This window comes from Pteronotus mesoamericanus, unplaced genomic scaffold, assembly GCF_021234165.1.
Source record: "Pteronotus mesoamericanus isolate MK-2021 breed Mesoamerican mustached bat unplaced genomic scaffold, CSHL_Meso_final contig_24, whole genome shotgun sequence".
Lineage (NCBI taxonomy): Eukaryota > Metazoa > Chordata > Mammalia > Chiroptera > Mormoopidae > Pteronotus > Pteronotus mesoamericanus.
The window spans coordinates 26,158,924-26,184,646 of record NW_026555100.1 but is presented as its reverse complement, the minus strand read 5'-3'; the positions used below and the strand labels follow the sequence as shown (position 1 = coordinate 26,184,646).

Sequence of the window (25,723 nt, the reverse complement as noted above, 5' to 3'; positions counted from 1 at the left end):
TATTATGAACTGTAGTTTTTGAGTAGAAGAACTTGAAGTGTTTATTGGCAAAACAACACATTTCACAAGTAACTTTGGATGCCTTAACCAAATGGTCATTACTGCCCTGGAAAGAAAAGACTGTGTGCTCCGAGAAAATCTCCTCTTCCTCTTCCCTCCCCCTCCTCTTTCTTTGTTCTGGCCAGTATACAATATAGCACTGTCTGGGCAGAGAGGCAGCTGAAGATCATCAGGCTTCCAGATGTAGAGTTTGTTGTCATTTGTGGGGGTGGGGGTCATGGGAGAGGGGCCGGAAACTTCAGTGGGAATCTCTGTGGTGTCTTTGCTTCTATAGATAGCCATGCGATGGGAACTAGCAATATGTTCCCTTCGTACAGCTGTGTGTACGAGTGTCTCCTTTTCTCTCCTGCCTAGTTAGGATTTAAGGAAATCAAAATTTGAGCTGATGTAAGCTTAGCCCCATATGTGAAGACATGGAGCTACTGCATAGAAGTAGGATATGTGTCTGGGGGTCTGATATGTAAGTGGCTTGTTTAAATTATGTATCAGTGGGATATAAGGAACAGAAACTCCAACCTGGACTACCTCCACTAGTTAGGAGAAAAATTCCTTCCCGTGTTAGAAAGTTCAGGTGCAGAATGTCTGGGTTGTGACTTTGCTTCTCTGTGGTTTTTTTGACTCTGTCCCTGCCATGAATTGGGTTCATTCTCAGCCTGATTCCCATCATGGTCCCAAGATGGCTGCAATAGTCTGAAGGGTCACATCGAAATAAGAAACATCCAGTGGAAGGGGAGAAGCCACATCTTCATGTCTCCTTAGTAGCAAGGAAACGTTTTCCCAGAAGCTCCCAAAAGACTTTTCCTCAAGTCATTGGCAAGGATTGAGTCACTGCCTTTTCCATCATTCAGCCTATGACTGGCAGGGGGAACAGGATTGCTGTAATTCTTGATTAATCAATGGGGAAGGACACGATGTTTATTTCCAAGAGAAGGCTGAGGCCATTATTGAGAGATTTCAGCCTTGTCAAGGGAAAAGAGCCTGGGTTAGTGGTCAAGTCCCTGACTTCAGCATTTGCTAGCAGCATTTGTCTGGCAGAACCTGGACAAATTGCCAATTTCTGTGAGTCTCTGTTTTCTGTTCAAGGAATCACTGTGGGACTTGAAAACACTTTATATAAACTTTAAGGAGCTATACAAATGCTAATTATTCATTTATGAATAATAATTATAACAACAACTATAATAATAACAACTTCCATTTACTGAGCACTTACATGTTCCAGGCTCTTTCTATGGGCTTAAATGCATTCTCTTTATTGCTCACTGAACACACATCAAGCACCCAGCATACTCAAGGCACTCTACTAAATGCTCTATTTCTGATCTCAGGTAAACTGAGATCTGGAACAGTAAGGCTCAAGGGAAGGGGCAGGGAATAGATGCGGGCTCAGATTTGTTGGCGGTGAGAACGGCACCAGGTTAGATGGGTGGCGTCAGACCAGACCTTGGTGCAGCAACCTTGGTGTTTGAGTCCTGGCTAAGAAAGAATTCAGAGACAAGACTCAAACTGTAAGAGAAGGTTTGTTTAGGAAGTCACAGAGGTAAAAGAAGTGAGCTGTAGAAGAAATGGGCTCAGGAAACCAGTTACAGAGGCAAAGGGAGGGCCCTCGGAGCTTAGGGGAGAGAGTGGCAAGGAAACCGCGCCTGGGGGAGGGGGCTGGGAAGGATGCTGGGTGCGCCCTAGGGACCTCAGCCTCACCGGGTCCTCTGGCTTGAGGGTATTTATCTGGAGGTCTCAGGGGAGGGTCCCAATAGACTATTCATTAACTTTCCAGGTGTGTCTTTTAGGGTGACGGTCTCCACTGATTGCTTGGTGCCAGGGCAGGGGGCCTTAGTGCAGTTGGTCCTGATGTCCGCCATGGAGTCCCTTGTCTGGTTTTGCCTTTTCTGGGCCTGGAGCTGAAACACGACTGAGGCCTGCATGTACTATTTTATGCAGGTCAGAACCTCATTGTCCTGGGGGCTTAAAGCCAGGGGGTTTAACCCACATAACAAGCAACATGCCAGGGCAGCGAAGGCCAGGGGAGGGTCTGCACTGCATGAACAGCAATATAAAGGTCAGGTTGTCTAAACCCCGTGACCAGCAGTAAGCTAGGGGAGGAAAGGTCACCCTAGGGGGGAGGCCCTTGTTTTTGCAGCTTTGCCTGTTGCTAGGCACCCGGGGCTTTCCGGTCTGGTGACCTTCTGTACCTGGTCTATGGTCCTTGCTCTGCTCAGACCTTGCTATGGTCTGTCTAACTGCCTACCACAGTTTCACACAGAGTTTCCATACTTTTTTAGTCTGTGTGACCAAGTAGTGGCCTCTGACAGTTGCCCTGTATATTTGCCACAGATTGTCTTTAGCTAACTAGTTCAGGGTTCACCGCTCGAGGCGTTTGCAAAACACAAGTTTATATGTACTTTCAGAACACCTGATGGTTTTCTTTCCGTTATTCCTTTATTTCCTCAAAGATAAGATTTTTTTTTTGCATAGTTGTGCTTTTGAAATCGTAGATGGATCTACACATGTTTATTAAGTCCTCATATGTATTGTTTTGTCTGTGCTTCATGAATTAGTAACATTTCTAAATTTCTTCCCTCCAAAGTAGGTTCAACAGTATAGAGGTACATAATAAATATTTTTAAATGAAGTATTGATTATTATATTTGTTATTAATTATTAATATATTGCAGGTACAAGCCAGGATTTTTATCACATTGAGGTTTAGTGGTCAAGAGACCTGCCAGTCAATGAAGTCAGTAAATGATGGGTTGTTGTTGTTTTCCCTTTTTTGGTGTGGTAAATTGCCTTGCTTTGAACAGCATTGTGGAGAGAACTTCTTCCGTATTTTGCTTTATATCCGTCTGATAGTTTCCTTGAAGGAGAATGGCAGATCAAAGGGTTTGTACTTTTTATATTTATTGGCTAGTTGGTTCATGGAAGGTTTTTGAGTGGTAAAAATGACACACTTGCGTAACTATAACAGGGACTGGCAACCCACCCATCATTCTTTTGACATTGTTTCTGGAAGCGTGGACTCTGGCTAATATGTAGCTTGTAGATGAACACACGTTTGTATAAGAATCTTAGGAACTTACTTCAAAAGAGACAGACTCTGACCTTCAGGCATCCCAGTTCCACCAGATTTGCTGACCTTCTTCAACTGTGGAGCCAGGATGACGCACATGGGACCATCACTTGCCTTATCGGAATGGCTTATGCTGGTCTGCACGTACAGAACTTCTCAACCCGCTTCGTTGATCTCTTTGTTCTGTTCCCCTCTCCCTCCTTATAAAAACCGCTGCCTCCACTGAGATGTGGGGATGGGCTTTGAGGTGTGAGTCCCCCATCTTCCAGACGGCTGGCACCTGAAAATCAACCCCCTTCCTTTACATCAACGCCTGCCTCTCCAATGCTGGTTTTCGTAGTGGCAGGCAGCCGGACCTGCATTTGGTTACACTTGTAGCGTTACTCTGCGATTATGCATTTTCTCATTCTTTTTTTAATTTTCTGGGCTGGTGTTTTCTTCATTTATTTTCTTTACTTTTATCATTAATACTATTCCAGATGTCCCCATTTCCCCCACTCTGCCTGCCTCCACCCAGCTCCCCACCCTTCTCTCTGGCCATCCCCACACTGTTGTCTGTGTCTCCGGGTTATGCATATATGTTCTTCGGCGAATCCCTTCGCTTTCTTTCACCTAGTCCTCCCTCTCCTTCCCCTTGACAGCTGTCAGTCTGTTCCATGTGTCCATGGCTCTGTTTCTACTTTGTTCATCTGTTTATTTTGTTCATTAGATTCCACATATAAGTGAGATCATATGGTACTTGGCTCTCTCTGACTGGCTTATTTTATTCTGCATAATAATCTCCAGGCCCATCCATGCTGTCCGTGTTTTCTCATTCCATGGTGTTTCATATGCCTGGGATGAAAAAATATGTCCAGAAAATCTAAACTGTTCTGATACCATGTAACTTCCTTTCCCCAGGCTCCCCTCGCAATTGTAATAAAAACAGTGTTTTTGTGGCTCAGCCTGTACTGGATTTTGAGGAAGTCCAGCCCATGTCAATTATTCCCGATTAGTTCCTAAAGTCCTGTGGAGACATGAAACTTGTGCATTTTTATTCATCTTTCTCTTATGGTGAGGGGCTGCTTTTGAGGCTTCTTGATCTGCATGCAAACACACTCCCTGACGAACCTATCTTTCAGACACATCTGCTTTTTATTCATAGTTCTGGCCCTCACTCTGGGACCTCTGCTATACTCTTAAGGCAATCTTTGTGTAAATTGATGGGAAAAATGAAGGGAGAGATACTCTTTTCTTGCTGACAAAGGATAAATCTGGAGTATTTGTTTTGGCATTGTGGTAGAGGTAGGAAGACTTTCATTCATGTGACTCCACTTCCCATGTAGTTTTTTCAACAATTCCTAAAATACTTCTCCCCATCTCTCTCTGTCTCCCACATGATATATTGGTGAATGCAGCTATGTAGCAATGGAAACTCAGAGGAAGGAACTGCCACTATTCTTAAACAGATTTTTTAAAAAAATCATAGTTGTAACCATAGTGTATGTGATATAAATCATATTTATGTTTCGTTCTGTGCCTGTACATTTCCTCAGATCGTTTTAAACACTAATGTGTCAGGTATGGTAATAAGCAAAAGCAAAAGACGGGGACCACCCCTGCCTTGGAGGGGCCCTTGGACAGATTGACCACAGAGTGTGACCAGGACAGTGAAGAAGATGGAGAGAGTGCTGTGCCAGCAGCTAGGCTGTTTGGGGAGGACCCCCGAGCAGCCCTGTGAAGCAGGTAGAAAAAAGAGGCCCAGGAAGCTACTCCTGACTGCTTACACGGGCACTCACTGGGAAGGCCTGGATGTCCACCCAAATCTTTCTACATTCAAATTGCAGAGTCTTCATTTAGTTTCTTTTTTCCAAATTTGAATTTTCAAACATTTCTAAAATAAGTCTGAATTCACAGAAGGAAATAAAGGGCATTCTGCTCCCCTCATCCCCCTTCCCCCCGGACCTCAGGCTCACACTGCTCGAAGTTTGCTGGGTGTGCTCCCAGGCCACCTTCTCTGTGTGTGCAAATCGCCTAGGGGAACCTCAGGTCTCCAGCCCAGACGGAACACCTGTGAGGGCGGAGGCTGGTCTCAGGGCTGTGCTGTCCTCTCCGGGGCCTGCCTGGGTGAGGTTCATGGCATGCTGGCCTCCAGGAACCAGGATGCCACCAGGTTTAGGAGCAACAGTGTTCCGGCAGCCAGCGCTTTGGGGCAGAAGAGCTGTTTGTGCTGCTCTGGCTTTCCACCTGCCCCTGACTGCCCTGAGCAGGGCCCCTTACCATGTAGAGGCGGGGGGTGGGGGGAAGCAGGGACCAGGGGCTGCCCCTTTGCTCATCTCTCTTTCTCCAGCAGCTGGTGCCCAGCTACTGTTGCATGAAAGGCATGAAGATGCCCGGGCCCTAGTTCTGCAGGTCCAGCCATGGACTGACTTTGGGTAAGTTGCTTCAAAACTAGAAGAGTCCAACCTCAGCTTCTCCACATCTAAGGTGCACTATTTCCCTCCTCATTTTTAATGTTTCTGAAATGAGATGGGGTTGGCATTAGATGTATGTAGTTAATATACTACTGTTTCTTAACTTTTTTTTGAAAAGCTGTTATTAAGTCAGTGGGGTAAGTTACAATTTATGTTATTTTGGGATTGTGGGAATGTGGTAATCTGTCTTTTGGGGAGTTTTTGGAGAATAGAGAATGCCTGATAACCTGCTTTGTGGATGGTGAAGTGCTACATAAATACAAGGCAGACCACTGCCCAACTGCTCCTGCGTGGTTATTTCCCAGAGATACCTGAGAAGAAACTTCTTGATTAAAAAATTAGTGACAGTTTTTTTGTTCAGTTAAGCTGGTATTCTACTTTAGAAGAATGTACATTTCTGATCTCTTCTTTCCTCAATAAGACTCAAAACCTATTTTCATTTTTTAATTAAAAAAAATAAAACATACCTCTTAAACGTTTGAATTTTATTTTATTTTTTTGAATTAGGCCTTGGCAAGAACAATTTGCCTATCATGGATTTAGAGGATTCCTGGCCCTTATTGGAAATATCAGATTGGCCACAAAACTGTTGTAATGGGAACAGAATGTCAATCCAAAGGAAGTGTTGTAGTTCCAATGAAAAATGACAATGTCACTTAATTCCTATGACATGCCTGGTAATATGAGAGGATTAAAACAATTACTTAGACTCTATGCCTGTCTAGAAGAGTATAATTTGGAGAGCCTTCAAATGGTGAAGGCTAGGCAGTGAGCAAAAATTTCCCCTTCAGCTCAATTCAACCAATTAGCCTTAATAACAAGTCTGAAGGAGTTTGCAATGTAGTAGGAAACAAAATGTTTATCTTGTCAGGGAAAAGCAGGGTGCTCACTAAGCAGATACCCAGCAGACACAAGATCACGGAGAGAATATTGATATTCCTACAAGAAATCTTACCAGGTACTTTGACAAGTATGTGGTCTGCCATAGCATTTAAACCACAGGTTGCGAAGTCAGACGTCTTTAGGGGCTCAAGTGTGGGTTTGCCGAGCTGTGACATAAGGCGGGTGCTGGGCCATAGCCAAATCAAGAGGACGCGTAAAGGTTCATTCTCTCACCCTTCAACATATAGTTAAGATCTGTCCTCATTGCAGGAGACATCAGTGAACAGAAATCCCTGCCCTTCTGGAGTTCATATTTGTTGAAAAACAAATAACCCCATTAGAATGATCTCCAAAGTAAAAGTAAACATGTCAGACGCGTTGGTCTATTTCTGTGATTGAATTGTACAAATTTCAATTTTGTTAGCTAATATTTCTGGATAGGTGATTTCTGGGTAAGCAAGATTACTGTATTTATAAGAAGAGGGAGCTTATTTCTGGCACTGTGCTTGGTCTGTTGCCTTAATTTGGCAAATAATCGCAATTATAAAATATTATTAGCTCTACAAGGCAACATCTGGTTTATTTCATTCTAGTTTGATATTTAATTGAAAACAAAGCATTGTGAAAAATCCTATCTGTCCTTGTACTGATTGTGATGACTTTCTACACTTACTTGGTGATGACTCCGTGCGGTGTCTGACCGCCCCGTCCAGGATTCCCTAGTGGGACGCAGAGCCGCCCCTTGAGCTGGGAGCTCCCCAGGGAGCAGTCCTCTCGCAGGCCTGGCTTTCTGCAGTGTGACTCTGATGAGGTCACTAGAATAACAAGCTGGGAGCTTGGACCTGGGAAACCATGTGGGAAAATGGGGATAAGAAGCATTTATAGCTGCACTTATCTCCAATTTCAACAACTGGAACTTTGCTGGGCCTGCAAAGTGAGGCAAAATTGATAATTTCAGAGAGAGAAAATGCAGGCCGCTGGCAGGGAATAGAGCCTTCCGACTCTCACTGTTCTGTTCAGTCTTCAGTGCCCTGGTGAATGTTTTTAGTAAATGGATGGGTTTTAAAGATGTGAATGTCTATGGCTCAGATTCCTGGAACTTCTCTGCATGTGCCCAGGAGCTCCCGCCTTCTCCTGTGTGTGCGGGTGCCGCACTGACAGAGCGGGGAGGCCGTGTGCCAGGCCAGGGTCTCAGCGCTCAACCTGAGAGACGTTCCGCTGGAAGGACCTGGAGTCCTCACAGGTCCTAAGTATTGAAGGAGGGGCTTTGGGTTGTCATAACAAGTCTGTGTTCAGCTGGCCTCTCCTCTGAGCGATTGGTGCCTCTAGTTAAATATTTTGAGTATTGCCCATCGTATCATGTTCAATGAGTAACATTTCTAAGTTTCTTCTAAAGTTTAACAGTGTAGAAGTACTTAATAGATACTTGATTTAAAATATTAATCATTATGTTTGTTATTATTAATATATTAAAGGTTCAAGTAGTTAATATATAATTTCAACAGTGAGGAAATTGAAGTTCTCTGATTGAAGTGCAAGATTTTCAGAATATGTGTGGATGATCCTAGTGAGTCCAAAAGAAGGATCATCAGGAATGTAGTCTGACCTGACGTGTTACGTGGTTGAATCATACAGCATATTTGGGGGAGGGAAAAATCAGAGGCAACCTAACTGTCCAACAATGGACAAAATCAATTACAGTATTTCATACAATCAAATACTTTGCAGTCATTAAAATGATCCAAGTACATTTATTAACATTCATGGTATCAAATTAAGTGAAAAGAGTAAATTATAGATAGAATTACTACAGTTTTGTTCTTTAAATTGTAGCAAGATATATATAGAAGTAAATAAATATATATAGAAGTAAATGAATTTACCTAGAATTCTTACCATTTTTAAGAGCACAGTTCTGTGACATTGAGTATATTCACATAGTTGTACAGTCATCACTGCCATCTATCCAAACCTTTTTTAATCTTCTCAAACTGAAATTCCATACCCATTAAACAGTGAGTCTCTGTTCTCCTTCCCCCCAGCCTCTGACAACCCCCATTCCATTTTCAGTTTCTACGAATTTGACTACTCTAGTTACCTCTCATACGTGGACTCATAGAATATTTGTACCTTTGTGCTTGGATTATTTCACTTAGCATAATGTCTTAAGGTTCATCCATGTTGTAACATGTCAGAATTTCCTTACTTTTTAAAGGCTGAATAGTATTCCATTGTGCACATACCACATTTTGTTTATCATTCATCCAGGCACTTGAGTTGTTTCTACCTTTTGGCTCTTGTGAATGAATAATGCTGCTCTGTACAAATGTCCATTCAAGTTCTGGTTTTCACATCTTTTGGGTATAAACCGAGAAGTGGAATTGCTATATCATATAGTAATTCTATTTTTTGAGGTACTGCCATACAGTTTTCCATAGTGGCTGCGCCATTTTACATTCCCCATGTACAAGTGTTCCAATTTCCTCACATCCTTGCTAACGCTCGTTACTTTCTGATTTTGTTTTTTGCTTTTGTTTTTTTTAATATTAGCCATTGTAATGGGTGTGAAGCCTTAGTTTTGTTTTTAAAAAGATGCATTTCCATACACATATAATACAAAAATAATTGTCCAAAGGATTTACTCCAAATAAAAACAGTGCTTATTGGGTGGCAGGATGTAGATGATTTTTCTTGTCTTTTGCTCTGTTCTCTTTTTTCCCTCTGCATTAAGCATGCATGATACAGGTAATTGAAAAGGTTGGAAACTCAAAATCAAGCTGTACCAGTTCAGAGGTTGGGGGTACCTCCCGTTTGCCCCAGCAGCAGCCTTCGTGGGGGAACTCATACTTGCTGATTTTGGACTTGACGCTGCCCCTGACATGGTGCCACTCTCCATGCCGAGGCCGTCCATGACGTTCCGTGTCTGAAGCCCAGCTGCTTCATGTTCCCCTGCCCCGCGAAACACAACCAGAGCCCCTTGGCAGTGGGTCAGACCGCAGCTACTACTCTAACCAGCATGTGGCTTTTTGGTGCCTTAGTCTACCTTCCACTTCTCTCTCAATTTTTAGCACGAAGAAATCTCCTTTTTGGGTCTGTGTTCTCAATAAGGTTACAGCTGGTCCTCTTAGTTGATTACAAATGAAAGGGAAGGGTACTTTCTTCCTATTCTGTGAAGTTATGGATTCTGTAATTTCCCATAGAGTTTTAAAGCTCATAACAAGTGCCTTTGTCAGCCAAAAAGCAGTCAAGATTGTATATGTACCAGTTTAGAAAGAAAATAGTGTTGTCTAGTTTACAGTACTATAACTTACTCTTTTTTTTTTTTCCAGTTACTATATTTGATCATGTGTAGGCTGAAAGGGTACGTTACAAAACATGTTTGTTTGTTTTTAAGAATTAAGAGAGTAATAAACCAGGGACAGGTGATAAGGAAAAGCATGAGTTAAGGGCTTCTTTACGCATGATTGACTCTTTTATTCAAGGATCGGAGAGGGGCCTTTTGTGGGCACCTTTTTCCTCGGTTTGCTTTGTTTTGACATGATGATTCTGGCCGCCTTGATTGAAGGCCAAGGATTTGAAGCAAAGTCAAAGAGACAGTTGGAACAGTCTGAGCCTGAGCTGTTAGGACTTGTGCTGATTTTCTGCGGATATGAGAAAAAGCGGTAAGACCTAATGACTCGATCTGGGACCTCCTAGAGATAGAAAGAGTTGAAGCTGAGGACAGATTGTTTTGGGGGAAGCACAAGAGTAATTTCATTTCTTAATCATATTACATCTGGATGAAATGCTGCCATTCACTTCATCTCAACATTTCTTCCTCGTGCTCGGTTTTCTCACACTCAGACTTCTCACAAGAGAAGCAGTAGATAACTCGGGGTTTTGGCTTTCTGACGCCTTCCTCCTTTGCTCCCAGCCTTGCAGCATGTCATCTCGTCATCCTCCCCAACCTCTTCAGAGGCCTGCCATCATTTCCATCGCCGTAGCCCCAGTCAGGACAGTTTTTAATAGCCTAAGCTCTATGAAGACAATTGCAAACACCATTGCAAATGCCCTCCCTTCCAGCTTCTTCCCAATGTGATCAGGGGGCTTGGCTTCTCCAATCACGCTGAGCACACCCACCCCTCCTGACTCACCTCGCCCTGTGGTCGTTTTCAGGTCACTGTCTATAATTCCTCTGGTCCTGTCTTCTCTTTCTTTAGGCATATCTACAAGTCCACGTGCTACAGGCACTTATGGGACCTTCTCTCTGTCTCAATGGTGTGAGCTTACTTCATGTTTCATCCCTTTCATCATTCTGTATCCAGGCAGCAAGCTATTAAGAGAGGTCCTTCATGGGTTAATGGGGATTTTACAGAGACCTGATAGAATTCTAAGCAGGATTGGGATAGCAACTATGGATTAGAGCATCCCATTTGTTGTGAGTTGTTGCGTTTTTTTGCCCAAGCAAGTCACCATCTTATTTTAAAAATCTTTTTCAAATCAAAAACATCTGTGTTTACATAATGAGATGAATCAAAGACCTACCACTCCAGTGTGGTATATTTCATGTCAAAGGAAAGTGATGTAGTCAAAAGTAAAAGCCAGTTCTGTGAGAAATAAGTCATTTGATATATTTATAATTTAATAAGATTTGTTATACGAAGAGTGTGGTGCCTTACCCTCTTTGATGCCTGATATTTTGAATGATACGTGTTTGCTTTTGAGAACATACCGCAGAGAAAAATGAGCTAAGGGCTTGTCTGTTTGATGAGACCAAATAAGAACCTCTGTCCTTGATCTCAGATTATAGATTTGATTGTGGGTAGAACACACATTTCCTATCAATCTTTGATAAAGAGATAGAGAAAGCTGACTGCTGGCTTCTTTGGATAGATGGAGGCCTAGTAGATAGGAAGTTGGAAAACTCTTGATCCTCTGCCAAATTAATATTTATAATTATTGGGTTGGCTTCAGTCTGTGGCAACCAACATGATTTGGTAGCTGGAAACTAACTGCATGCTCCTGATGGAAGGGGTATTGACTTTATTGATGCCTAGCAAATGTTCAGCCAAGATGACTGATGTTTATTTGCTTCTACAATCCCAAGGGCTTCAGACACTTGACATATTTTTGGTGGCCTTCCAGTCCATGGCTCTGCAGTGCTGCAAACTCCTGGGCAAGTGGCTGAATTCTGCTCAGGAGCAGCACCTGTTAGGTGGAGGATGCATGCGGGATCCAGTCCTCAGTGGGGTGAGGACTATTTCTGTGGGCATCCCTCTTGGCAGAATTCCAGCATCCAGCAGTGGTTGTACAGGCTGTCTGCTCACGGGGCTGCTTGGGCTGAGGCAGGGCTTTCAAGCAATTATGAAGCTCGGCTGTCTGAGTAGCTGAGCTACATAACTCAAATTAAAAGCAATTGGTGAGGATCAAATTGTCTTCAATTTATGAGGCAATTAATTTTTCAATTTCAGTGAATATTTATTGGGGGCCTGCTATATGTTAGGCATGCTTTAGGTGCTGGGAAATCAGCAGGGAAAATGAGAGACTTGCCTGGCTCGTGTGGTTCAGTGGATGAAGTGCTGCCCTGCAATGCAAAGGGTTGCCTGTTCAATTCCCAGTCGGGGCACATGCCTGGATTATGGGCCAGGTCCCCAGTAGGGAGCACACATGAGGCAACCACACATTGATGTTTCCCTCTCTTTCTCCCTCCTTTCCCCTCTCTCTAAAAATAAATAAATAAAATCCTAAAAAGGAAAAAGAAGAGAGGCTAGGTTTCTCTATCCCATAGGGCTGACAGTTTTGTAGTGAAGACAAACAATACACAAATAGTAAATGAGACAACTTCAAATGGTGATCAATGTGCTATGAAGAAAATGAAACAGCCTAATTTAATAGAGAGGTACTACAGGTTAGGGGGACATGGGACATCATAAGTTATTATGATGGTGAAGGGACTTCTTGTAAGAGACATTTGACCTGAGGTCTGAAAGACAAGGAGCCAGCTGTGTGAAAATTGTGTTGAGAGGCGTTTCTAAGGGACAAGTGCAAAGGCTCTGAGGCAGAAATGAGTTTGGCATGTTTAGAGAATGGAAAGAAGGCTTGGGAAGCTGCTCTACCATGGCTGAGGGAAGAGTGGTAAGAGATTGATGTTTGCAGGGGTCAGCTCATTCAAGGAGGTTGGATGGTATTCTCAGGGCAATGAGGAAACCATTAGAGAGTTTTAAGCAGTGGTGTGGCGTAGCCTGGTCAATAGTGCGCTGTCCACCTAACTTCACATTTATAGTCCAATCAAAAAAGCCCTCCAAAATGTGTCACTGTGCCTGCTGGAAGAATGCTATTGAAGATGTTAGTCTTGCACCACAGCTTTCTCTCTGATTAACCGAGGAGGTTGTGTAGTGGTTATAAGTGACTCTCTCTGAACACCAGCTTCCATTGAATTTGTAGGGACTCTGGAGCCAGCCCTCCAGGCAAGGTTTAACCATCTGTGTGACCTGTGAGTCATTAACTTCTATGTGCCTCTCATTTCCCCATCCGTAAACTGGTGCTAACAGTTTTTAGCAATCCCTTGGATCATTGTTGAGGAGAGATAATGAATGGAGCCAGGCACTACGACAGTGTTTACTATTATTATTGCTAGGAGAAATTGTCTGGCTTTAGGCCAGTTGGTTTGTCTTTACCTTAGACACTACAAAGTATGTAACCAGCTGGGTTTCCCTCTGTAGTCCATGTGCTAGAACTCTTAAGAGCAAGTTTTGTGCTTCCCCCCATAGGAAGTGGATCAGTTTTATCTGTTAACATTTTTTTTGTTCCATTTTACACCTTTGCCTTAGTCTTTCCTTTTTATATCTTACCCTTTTAAAAAATAATGTTCCAGATGTTTTGAAGATATTTTACATATTACACACGTTTGATAAAAGTCAGGTAGATCATGTATAGTTTTGCAACTTAATTTGTCCACATAACTATGTATCTGAAACAACCTCTCTTGTCAGTAATTATACTTCAGTTAATTGTATATAAATGAGAAACCATAGCTAATATAATCAATTGAACTAGAAATGTTACTTTTTTTTTTTTTACTGGTTATAATGGTAACACTTATTTCTTGTTAAATTTTCCAATAGTACTGAAGTAGATAACATAAAAGTTGTACCTACTTTTAACTTTATCTTTTGTAGTCTATGTGCCTTCATACAACCTTGGGGAAATAAATACTCAGCTAACATAAAATGTAGTTCGGCCCTTAATAGGAAAATGCTAGCTTATATCTTTTTAGAAAGGGTGTACTTTAATTAAGAGTAACACGCTCTTCATAAGATCACTTCTCCCTCCCCAGCTCACAAAGGCTCAGGACCTCATGGGGATGCGGGGCTCGAGCTCCCTGACCCCCAGCTGCAGCCACGAAAGGCGTTTCTTCCTAACCAGCAAATAGAGCACAGTTGTGAGCTTAGAACCACAAGGGACCCTTGGAGTGGTGGGTCCCCCAGCACCCCAGATAGATCGGAATACCTGGGCTCCATGCCAGTGGGCCAGGCTCCGTGTCAGAGCATAGCTCTGTGGCTTGTACAACTAGACCGCTCTGAGCATAGGGGAGGAAGGTGTCGACAAGCTGGACAACCTCTGGAGAGTGGCCCAACTTTGTATCTTCAGGGCTGTGTAACAAAGGGCCCACTGGTCTCTGTTCTCATGTCACCGCTGGTTCAGCTGACTGTGTCACCTCTGTGAGTCACTTCGCTGAGGGCCTTGGACTATCTGGGGGGCCAGTCAGGTAATGTGTGGAGGCCAGCTATTGTTGCCAGGCAGCAGTGGGTCTGTCAGAATCTCCCGATTTTTAAAGCAAAGCAAGAAATCTGGATTCTAATATGAAGTCATCTGGTCTTCAAATACTGGAAACAGTTTCTAATTTCTAAAAATTCATCCTGGAGGGTCAAAAAAAAAAACATGTGGGTAAGCCGTATTTGGCTGGTGGATGCCAGCTGGGCATACATTCAAGACCTATTTGATTCCTGGGGTCTCTTCTAATGCTCTATAAATTTGTGGTTCTTATCTTCTGCATGTGTTTAATGCAGCTTTACACGGATGGCCCGGCTTCCCTCCTAGAATCCAAACTCCAGGAGCAGTGGGGAAGAGGTGGGATCGGAGAATGGGCCTCCTTGGGATTGTCCTGTGCCCGACGGCATAAGAATGTGGATAATGGGGGCAAGGAGCCTTTCTGTGGATTGCTCTGTGCAGCTGTGAACACACTCTCCTGTCGAGTTGGGGAGGAGAGAAATAAAACATTCTCTAAATTTTCTTAGCCCTGAGGACTGTGTTTTCACCATTAAAGAGGCAAGAGTCAATCTGAAACATTCTTTTTAAAAAAGTTTCTTTTGGCAATACTGAATGATCAACTGTGATCAAGTTTCCTTTAATGAAGTGAGACTGATTCCTTGTGTGACTTTGTAATAGCATGTTTTAATAAAAATTCTAGATATTCCTTCATTTTAATCTGACAGTGAATGGAAATTTAATACAAATGAATATTTTTACACATAAAAGTAAAAATATTACTTTTTTTACTTTTTACTCTATTACAGTTGATATTCAATATTTTATATTAGTTTCAGGTGTACAGGATAGTGGTTAGACAATTATATAATTTACAAAGTGATCCCCCTGATATTTCAGGTACTCACCTGGTACTGTACATAGTTATTACAATATTATTGACTCTATTTTCTATGCTGTACTTTACATCCCTCTGACTATTTTGTAACTGCCAATCCATACTTCTTAATCCCTTCCCTTTTTCACCCAACCCCACAACTCTCCTCCCCTCTGGCAACCATTAATCTGTTCTCTGTGTCTATGAGACTGTCAGAAACATTCTTTAATGCTGTGGGAGGGGGGTGTGGCGCGGAGGGGGCATAGTTATGTTTTAGAACGAATTTTTGTTTTAGAACACTTTTTTTTGTTTGAATTGCATTGACCATAACCCGAAGTTTCTGGTGCATTATCAAAATGGGCCTATGCACAGTCCTTCTTTTATTGTATTTTGTTATTTTTTTACTTTATTATGTTATGTTCTTTATCTCTTTACCCATTCTCAGTACCGCTCTTTCCTATGTGTTTTTTTTTTTCAAATATATTAATATTAACGATCAGGTTAAATATAGTGCCTAAACTTCTTGCTACTAGTATAATAAATGTTAAATCACTAAAAAACTGCTTTAAACTCATCATACCCCTATACTTTGTAAAAGTTACAGAGTTGGCAGAGTCTTGTTGGTGCCTTTCTATCGCCGTTGACAGCTAACCCTCACTTTGCAAGGTTGGCTCAGACAGAGGGCTCTCCTGCGGCCCTTTATGGAGATGGAGAGGGGAACACGTCACACAGTTCAGCGAAAGCATGTGAGGGATGTGATCCCTTCCGCCCCCTGAACTTTGCTTATTGATGTTCTGAGTTGGCTGCAGTGAGAATGCCTGATCTGGAAAGCGAAGATGACCAATAGTTAAAACACTAGAGGGGCTGGTTACATTTTCAAAGTGTTTGCTCTTTTCTTTCTTCTATGCGGCTCCCACTCAGATGAAGAAATGGAACGTTGCCAATATTTTAGAAGGCACCCCCCCCTTCCTGTGTGCCTCTCCCTGATCACATCCCTCTCCCCGCAACTAGGTAACCAATATCTCATGTTTTGTGGACTTCACTTCCTTGTTTTTCTTTATGCATTTACCATATATGTGTATAGACATAAATCATACAGTTTAAACCGTTTATGGAATTTATGAGCATGAGTATCACTGTTCATATAATTTTGGAACTTGTTTCTTTCACTCATTATCATGCTTGTAAGATTCATCCATGTGGATGCATATGGCTGTAATTCTTTCATTTTCATTGCTACATTGATATTCCTTTGTTCATAGTACTAATATTGATAGACACTTAGGCTTTTCCTATCTAGAGTTTTTGCAAAGGATGCCTGCATAAGCCCTCTCATATGTGTGCTCTGCTGCATTTGTGGGTGCATTTCTGTTGGTATACAACTTAGGAGAGGTCATGTGGAATGCCTGCCTGTAACTTTATTATATGATCAATGCCAAGTGGTCTTCCAAAATAATGGTATCAATTTACGGTGCACTTCCACCAACAGTGTATGAGAGTTCTCATTGCTCTGCATCCTTGCTAACACTTGGTGTAGCTAATCTTATAAAAGTTTGTATCGACCTGGTGTGTGTATAGTGTCATCTCATTGTGTGTATGCTTGTGTGTTTCAAGTCTTTATTTCTTAGAGCAGTGGTAGGTTTACAAAAACTTGAGTAGAAGGTACAGAGTTTCCATGTACTCTTTCTCCAGCCCCCATAGTTTCCTCTATTATTAACATCTTGCATTCGGTATGGTACCTTTGTTACAATTGTTGAACCACTGTTGATACATTATTATTATTATTAAAGTTCTCACAGTAGAGCTCACATTTCTCTCATTGTGTGTGTGTTTTTTTAAAAGATTTTATTTTTTTAAGGAAAAGAGGGGGAAAGAGAAGCATTGATTTGTAAGAAAAACATCCCTTGGTTGCTCCTCACACACACCCCGGTGGGGGACTTTGCAAATGAGCTTGAGTACCGTTTCCTGTGTTCACTGGCCATTGAATTTATGTTTGTGGGGACCTCTTGTCCAAGTCCTTCTTTTATAGGATTGTCCTCTTAATCATATTGCTATCTTGAAAGATATGTCCCAGAGTTAGAAACTTGACTGTTCGTGTGCTGGGAGACAGGTGGGGCTAGGGTTTTGGGACTGGGCTTCACCATCCGTATGATTTTCTTTTAATGTCCCTGTGTTCATATGGTGCCTCCTTTTTGCTTTTTCCCTAGTTGTATCTCTTACCCCTAATAACACAGTGTGTCACATTTCCACAGAGTAAATGCTAGTTTTTTCCAGAGAGGGGAAAAAATTTTAAGCACTTTCCATCAATTCTATTTTTAACCCCATCCCACACTTGCTGCCTTTAGAAGTCCTCCATTCCTTCCTCCCCAAGTGTTTCTTGGATTTTGCCCTTAGCTTATTTCTTGTATTCCTTCCATGTTGGATTAGGTTTCAGTCACCTTTGTTTTGCTAAGTCATCTGTTCATTTACTCCTCAGCTTCTAGAATTTGGTTCACATCTTTTATCTGCTGTCATTATTTCTCCCCTTCTCCTTTTGTGGTTTATTTCTTTTTTTAATTCTCTTAACTATAGGTGGCGCTTTGAGAAAGAACAAAGATAAACTTGTGTGTTCAATCTGCTATATTAAATTAGAAGTTGAATGTACCACAATTTACCCAGCATGTTCCTTGCTAATTCCTTGCATATTCCTTGCAAACACTTATTCCAAACGCACCCTTATACAAGCGTATCTGAGCATTTGGGGGAGTACTACTATATGACAAATTCCTAAATGTGGAGGCATTGGCTCAGAAGTTTGGTTCATTTAATCTTTTGATAGATATTGCCAGGATCACTCCAAAAATTGAAAAAATTAATATTCCTATCAACAACATGAGAGAGAACACATTTTTATTAATAAACTAGCTACATGTCCTATTTGATCCTTGGCTGATGGATTCCTTTGTTGGATTTAAAATATGCTCTATTTAATAATCTTGGCAGGCTTTCATATTACACAATGAAAACAACTCAATACTAAATATTCCTGAATTTCAATTCTTAAACGAAAAAGTAGTCTGTGGGTGATTAATTTACCAGTAAGAGTGGAGTCAATATGATAACTTGGGTTTTATTTCCACTGTGTTCATGTGACTCACAATCCTTCAATTTCATGGGCTTCCAGAACTTTTAGCATTAGAGGAACTGATGACTGATTTAGTACTAGTGTGCTTTGACAGAATTACTTTTGAGAGAACCCTTCATTTGTCTGCTTTATGTTCCTAACGCATTCTCCTGACTCTTGTTTCTGAAATGGCTGCTGGCCCATCTGATTATTTGAGTTTGTGCAAAAAGAGATAAAAATGCACTTTAGTTCTGCAAAACACCAATAGCATACCTGTATGGAATGGAGAAGAGCCATTGATGGAAGCTTTGACAGCCTGGAGTTTGCGTCCTGGCTCAGCCACTTATTACTGCATGACCTTAGATGCTCATACAAGCTCTGAGCCATGTTAATAAGAATAATGATGTTTTAAAAATATTAGTCAGAATTTTTAGGTGCAAGTGACAGAAATCAAAGTCAATGTGACTAAAAGCAAAAAAAAAAAAAAAAAAAAAATTCATTTATTTACTTCACAGAGAACCCCAGGGGTGAGATTTAGATATAGTTGAATTCAGACACACAATTTCAGAAATATGAATTTCTCTACCTCTCTCTCCTTTTCTTTCCTGAGTTGTTGTCACTTTAGGTAGCCTCCCTGCAGGTGGAGATAAAAATGGCCACCTGTAGCTCCGTGCCTCCTCTCTGTGACTTGGGAACTTCCTCCCAATTGATCCAGCAAATGTCCCAGGGTTGACTATTTTTAGTCTAGCTTGGTTCATAAGTTTCTGAATGAGTAATTGTGGCTCTCATTGGCTAGGCCTCTCCAGAAGCATCTAGGTTTCCCAGGTACACGAAATGGGATTAGGTAAGATGCCAAAGGAAAACTGAAATGTTGTTGCCCAAAGGAAAGGGCATGGATGCTGGACAGAAAACAAACCAACCCAAGAGATAATGGTCACCCTTCTCTATTTTCCTGCCCTAAACTGCCTTACCTCAGGCCATGTAAGATTAAGAATAACTTTAAGGGAAGATCATATTGGCCAATGGGAGCCTACGAACACCACTGGCCAGGGAGCATCTGCCAGGGCAAGGTTGGCCTGGCACATTCTGACCAGGACAGAGATGGCTGTCAAAGTCATGAGTAAGCAGGGCTCTTCCAGACAATTTCAAGAAGTCCGCTGCACAAGGCCTTAAATCACCCAAACATCACAAGACTGTTTGAGGTGATTGACGCCAGGGAAACAGTATTCCTTGCTTTGGAGCATGTGAGCAAAGGGGACACGATTATCTGCAGAACCATAGCTGCGTTACTGAGAATGAGGCCCTAGGCACTTTCCGGCAGCTGGTATCTGCTCTGCGGCACTGCCACCGGGGGGCATTGTCCACAGGGACCTGAAGCCAGAGGACGCACTTTTTGACAGTGAACTTAATATCAAATTTGCAGATTTTGGCCTCAGCACCAAGTTTATCAGCCCCAAGCTGAGCATGTCAGCCTCCCTTTTGCCTCCCCAGAGCCCTCCCTGGACCCCTAGGATGGCCCTGCAGTGGACGAGTAGAACCTGGGAATAGCTTTATATAAGAGGGTCCCTCGGATCCCTGCTTTTCATGGGAGAGGACTTTAGGGACTACAGCAGCATATAATACTGAGTGGCCACTACCATGTCCCCTGTTCCAAGTCTTTTGAGTGTGAAAAACTCTTAAAGAAATTAATGACCCTTGACCTCAGTGACAGAGGAACTCTAGAAGAATTAATGAGGGACCCATGGGTAAATCTGGGCCAGGAGGAGGATCTCAGGTCTCACAGGGAGTCACCTGGTGACAACATGGACCCCCAGGGACCGAGGTAATGATGAACGTGGGTAAATCTGAACAGGACCAGATCCAGGGCTCAGTAATACACAGGCGGTACAGCAGAGTGACGGCCACGTACCCAATTCTGAGAACTAAAAAACCGCAAGGTGGAGGGCTACACCCTCACAGTAAGGCCCTTTCCCAGATTTCAATAGCCACAGCCCTTCCCTAACCCCGAAGGTTCAGCCATCAGGCCAGAAAGCCTGCCAGTCCTCCAATCGTCCTGGAATCCAGCACTGCCACTCCCAGCCCAGCCCCGCAGCGTGGCTCTGGGGCCTCTTCCTCCACACACTGCACTAGCAGCAGCAGCAGTGAAGTCCCAGAGCGAACCAACAAGGAAAACCCCCTCCACGCTGGGCAGCCCGAGGGTGGGACCCCAGTCTGTCCTTCTGGCCACAGCCAGGGCTGGCAGGGGTGGCTAGGAGGGTCTTTGATTCTCTTCAGATGCATGCTGTAGCCTGTCCATCAAGAAGCAGCATGGTAAACAGACCCAAGTGAAGCCAGTGTAATGTTTTAAATTGTGGGTGGCCAAGGCAGGGCCACAGTCAAAGACTCTGGGAAGATCAGTCCACATACGCCCTGTGTTTTAAATGCTGAGCTCCGGGAGGTCAGCAACGTGATGCAGGAGATCGGCCAGGGGCTGGACGCAAACAGCTGTGGGTAGGAACAGCACAAGAAGTACATGTTGTGTGTGGAGAGAAGGCTTGGTCCAGCGGATGATGGAGGTGTGCAATTTGCCCCAGCATTCTCTGCACAGAATTCAAATCAGGAGGGTACCCCACATCTTGGAGTACGGCCTGGAGCGCCCTGGGGGACAAGAAGAGAGGCCACCCCTGCCACTGGTTCACCCCTCAGCTCCCATATGGGTGAAACTTCAGAGACTTTTTCCCTGGGGCCCTCTCCCTGCCCCCACTCTTTTTTCTTCCACGTTTGTGGCGGTATGGAGACAGTTATTAAAGCACTAGGTTCTTCCAAATCTTGGAATAAACTGGATACTCCAGAAAGATGTATCTGATACTCTGTTTCGCATCTTTCCTGCGCAGAATTGGGGCTGTGCGTCCTCAAGTCTGAGAAGCATGTAATGATGTAGTACTTGGACTTAATCAGAACAATTAAGGGAGAATGACAATAGAATTTTCACGGGAACTCCCAACGGCAATGAATGCAGTTCCCAAGGGAAAAGGCTGTGAGCCATTAAGTTCCCAGAGGAAGGGGCACACCATACCATTCTGGGCCACACAGGAAAGTGCCAGGATTCATCAAGAGGCAGAGGGAACTATGAGAGGTTTTCCTTCCTGGGTGCTCGATGAGATGGGCAGGAATCATCTCTCTGTGGCTGCTGGCTTTGCTCGCTTCGCTTTGTGCCGGTGTCGTCTCAGCTGGGCTTTCTCTTTATGAAAGCAAGATGGCCGCCAACAGCCACAGGACCCCAACAGAAATAGAACTTCTCCTGCCCCAGGATTCTAACACTAAGGGCTGTGCCCCAGGACCCATTTGTGTTTACTGTAGTTGTACTCAGAGCACACACATTTTGTGTTCTGGTAATGAGTTAGCCCAATGACTTAGGCATTTTTTAGTGCTGCTCCAGTTCTCTTACCTTCCTTTGTAAAGGCTTTGTAATAATCCATAGACTGAACGTGCCATCTGTGTACAATTTAGGAAAACTCATTGAAGAGAGAAAAGAAGATGGACACAGATATTTGGTATATGGATAAGTTGCCTGTAGAGAATTTCAGTGCCTAGTTTAAAAGAAAGAAACAACTAAATACTACAAAAAAGTAAAAATTAATTTAAACGTTCAAGGAGCATGGTATTCCTGGATTGTTTTTCCTGTCATTTTCTCTCTGCCACTCCACCCATTATTTAACACTTTTGTGCTGTCTTTATATCATAAGGGGGAATTGACAGGAAGATGAAGTCGCTAGGTCTCTCTTGGACTTTTTTCTTTTGATACTCTAAGAAAATAAGTATGGGTACATTCAGCTATAATTAAGATATTTATTTACTCATAATTGCTAGTATTCGAATTATCTGAACTAGTAACTGGTATATATTTAACTTAGCTAAACATTTTCTGAGTGCCCGCTATATAGTTATCAAGTGTGGAATCGCTTTGCTTTTAAGTTGGGAAAATTATTGAAACCAACAATTGAAGATGAAAATGTATCTCCTGATATTAGAGGGAAAGAAATTAATATCTGTTCATATGAATATTTTAATAGGTATCAGGGGCTCTAAGAACCCCGGTGTACATAGCAGGAGGCTGAGATGCAGCCAACGAAATCATTGCCAAAGTCACACAGCACTTAATTGTCTGAGCTGGATTTCAAAGCCAGATATGTGTGACTCCATGCCCAGGGCACTGTTCTATGTGCTTAAAAATGTAATGCAGCATCCATGTTCATAGCATAACTTTAGAGGCCTTAAAGAGCAGTGGTAAAACTGAGGGGCGCTGGGGAGCCCTGAGAATTCTTTAGAGAGGAGTAGCCTGTCAGAGGAATGGGGCTTTCTTTTTCATTTTTAACAGGTTTTTTTTTTTTTCCTTCGGAGCTGTGTTAGGTCACTGTTCAGAGCTGCATCTTGGCCTAAGGGCCTCCTGTCAGCCCCTCCCCAGAGGAAGGCTCTTCCAGGACCCTGTTCACACCCAGCCTCCGATCACAGGCTCACGCCTCTGTGGGACATCTTTGGGGAGGACATGGTAATAGACCTTGTTTTGTAGTTTATGAAGTTCCACTTGATGTAACTGTTATTCTCCCATACTATCTTGATATCAAATATTATAATAATCATAAGATATTAAAATTTTAAATGCTTTATCTCTTTTCTAAAGCTCATGGAGGCAGTCTGCAACAACAGTAATAGTAATAGCTAACATTTATTTTATTTGAATGCTTCATATGGGAAGATTTTATGCTTTGTGAAAAAAAATGGATTACCTCATTTTATTTTCTTAACAAGTCCATGAGGGTAGGAATTGAGATCTGAAAAGATCAATAAAAACACTCATTTTCTCCCTCAGTTCAAAACCAGTTTAGAGGTAGAAATGGGTATCAAACAGGTGAGGATCGGAATGCCACCTTCAGTGCTAATAATGCTGAAAATTGGGGACCAAGGCTTAGAACCACCGGCCAAGTAGGAATGTAGTACTTTCCTCATAAAAAAGACAGACTTAACCAGCTGCAATCCTTCCCAGCCCCCAAACAGCCACAGGCCCACTTGCAAGGATGCCCGTCCCTATTTCATGTATAACATGGAAGAGCTGAGAAGGATGAACGCTCTCTAACAGGCAGGCCCCAGGTGAAAAACAAAAAAAAAGGAAAAGAAGGGCTAAGCAAGCCTGTGCAGGTGTTACTCCCAAACCCATGAATCAGAAAACTACCTCTGTCTCCCTATGGAGAAAAGTGAGGAGGTAGAGAAAGGCCAGGGATGCTAACACTACTGGAGCTCCTGCCACATGGCGTCACTGGGAAGAAGGTCTTTGTCTCCCATTGTGGGTACTATGCATGGATCTATCTGACGGCTAAGGAAACCACTGAGACACTAAGTAAGAACTCACAATTAGTAAGTGGTGTAGAAGTCTCAGTAGGGTCACTGTGTTTGTGGCAGAGTCAGGATTGAAGCAGGCGAGCTAGGACAGGCCCTGACTTCGTGCAGGTACAAGACAATGGGAAATTTTTTTAAAAATTTAAAAAGGAAGGCAGATGTGAGAGGGCTACAAGTGGAAGTGGTGAGAGTTGGAGTCATTATAAAAGTTGGGAAGTTGTCAAAAGAACTCAGTGTTCTAGCATGCCTAGTGGGAAAATAGTGAAATCGCTTAAAAAAATTTGTGTTCAGGAGAGAATAGCCAGGGTGCTCTTTTGGGCATGTGAGGTTGAGGTATCTTAAAGGCTGTTGGAAATTTGAGTCTGCATCTTGGGAGGAAGATTGGCAGCAGAGATGCAGATTTTGGAGTTGTCTGTTTAGAGGTGAGAGTACAAAAAGAGGAAGTTAGTTTCACAGTTGAGTTTTGTATTTGAAATATGCCAACAGATTTGTGTCGATAACCTTGAGCAACTAGATCTAGTTTAAAGGCAAAGCCCAGCATTGGCTCAGAGCTTAACCTCATTTTTCTACCACAGCCCTAGTGCAATAACTGCAAGCTTACAGGTTATACTGGTGTGCAGGACAGTTTCTATTTGCCCCTCGAAGGTCACTGTCCATACCATTTCCACCGTCTTCTCTGCCCTGAGTTGTTGACATATATGGGCTGTATCAGCTGGGTTGCCTTGGGTTCAGACTTAGTGGAACTTGGAAGGCAGGAAGAGTGTGAAGTTGATGCATTTATTGCCTTGCTTCTTTTACTGTCAGAACCTTGTGGATCCTTACTTTTCCCAAGACTCTCTACAGTGACTATGTAGAAGGTTCTAGTAGCTGCTCTCTCCCTTTGCCCCTAAGGCCTAAATGTGGTAGTGACTTCCAACTCTTACTAGCTTTAGAAACTCTACTGACCTTGTTAGATTTGTGAACACACTTGACACCTTTATAAATAATGTATTTGTTGAAGTCTCCCCAATTTCCCAGTTCTTACTGGGACCTTGAATAATTGATATACCTACTAGACCAGAAGGAATTTATGTTCGCCAAGGCATCGCCCTACCCTTAATAAACGGAGAGGCCTTCCAATCTGGGAGTCTCAGACCTGGGAGGAGACAACAGAATTGGTACAGGGTGTGCAAATCCACATGTACATGCAGCATGGTCAGTGGGCAAAATAATATCTTACACAGTTATGACTTCAAATGTTTATAAGTGCCTTACTAATTCATAAAACAAAAAAAAATTGAAAACAATATGAAATTCATTTTAACTGTTGTCTTTATATATTGATCAACAGATAACATATTAAAAATATAACTACTGCTGTGTTTGGCTAAGGGAATATTTAAATATGTGTAGAGTGAGCTCACATGCCAAAAAAAAAGTTAGGGAGAGTTCTGAGTCAAGATGGTGGAGTAGGTAAATTCTATACTTGCCTCCTCCCATGACCATATAGAAATTACTGTTAAATTACGGAACAGTCAACCTGGAGAACCATCTGAGGACTAGCTGAGCAGAAGTCCTATAATTAAAGATGTAAAGAAGCCACATGAAAACTGGTAGGAGGAACAGAGACATGACACAGGCCAGCCCCACACCCATGAGTGGCAGCTGAGAATCAGGAGAAACATCTCAGCTGCAGAGGTCTCCCCTGAAGAAGAGTGGAGTCCCAGCCCCACACTGGGCTTCTCAGCCTAGAGCACCAGTGCCAGGAAGCGGAGCACCCATAACATCTGGGTGTGAAAATCTGGGTTTTTTTGTTGTTCCACCCCCACTCCCCCCCGCCCCCCGCCACCTGGGTGGGATGGAGGGCTTCTGGAAACCCAGGCAACCTCTTAAAGGGCCAAGCATAGACTCACTGGCTTAAAGCCACTCACCCTGGGTTCCGGTGGAGGGACAGAAGCTTGGGAGGTGCCAGGGACACACAGGGAGAAGCTGAGTGTACAGCTCCAGGGTAAAGGCTGGAGGGACGGCCGCCATTGTCCCTGTGTTGAGCTCTCTTCCCACACAGCCAATTCTGAATCTGCATTACTCTAGTGAACTTTACTTGCTCCATCCTGGTGACTTCCTGAGACCCTGCCCACCCAACTCACATATCCACATACCCCCCCAGGACTGTTCAGCGTGAG

At 42.9% G+C, this 25,723-nt stretch overlaps 1 protein-coding gene across 4 annotated transcripts in view; it reads left to right on the top strand.

Moving 5' to 3' along the window:
* The window catches only part of SLC16A12 (solute carrier family 16 member 12), a 77,479-nt gene that overhangs the window by 13,161 nt on the left and 38,595 nt on the right, over positions 1-25,723 (top strand). For 2 of the 4 annotated variants that reach the window (XM_054572819.1, XM_054572818.1), the window contains exon 2: positions 5,460-5,541. The exons of the other annotated variants lie outside the window; for them this stretch is intronic. The gene's annotated coding sequence lies outside the window, so the exon portion shown is untranslated. The remainder of the gene's footprint in view (positions 1-5,459; positions 5,542-25,723) is intronic. 4 annotated transcript variants of the gene reach the window in all.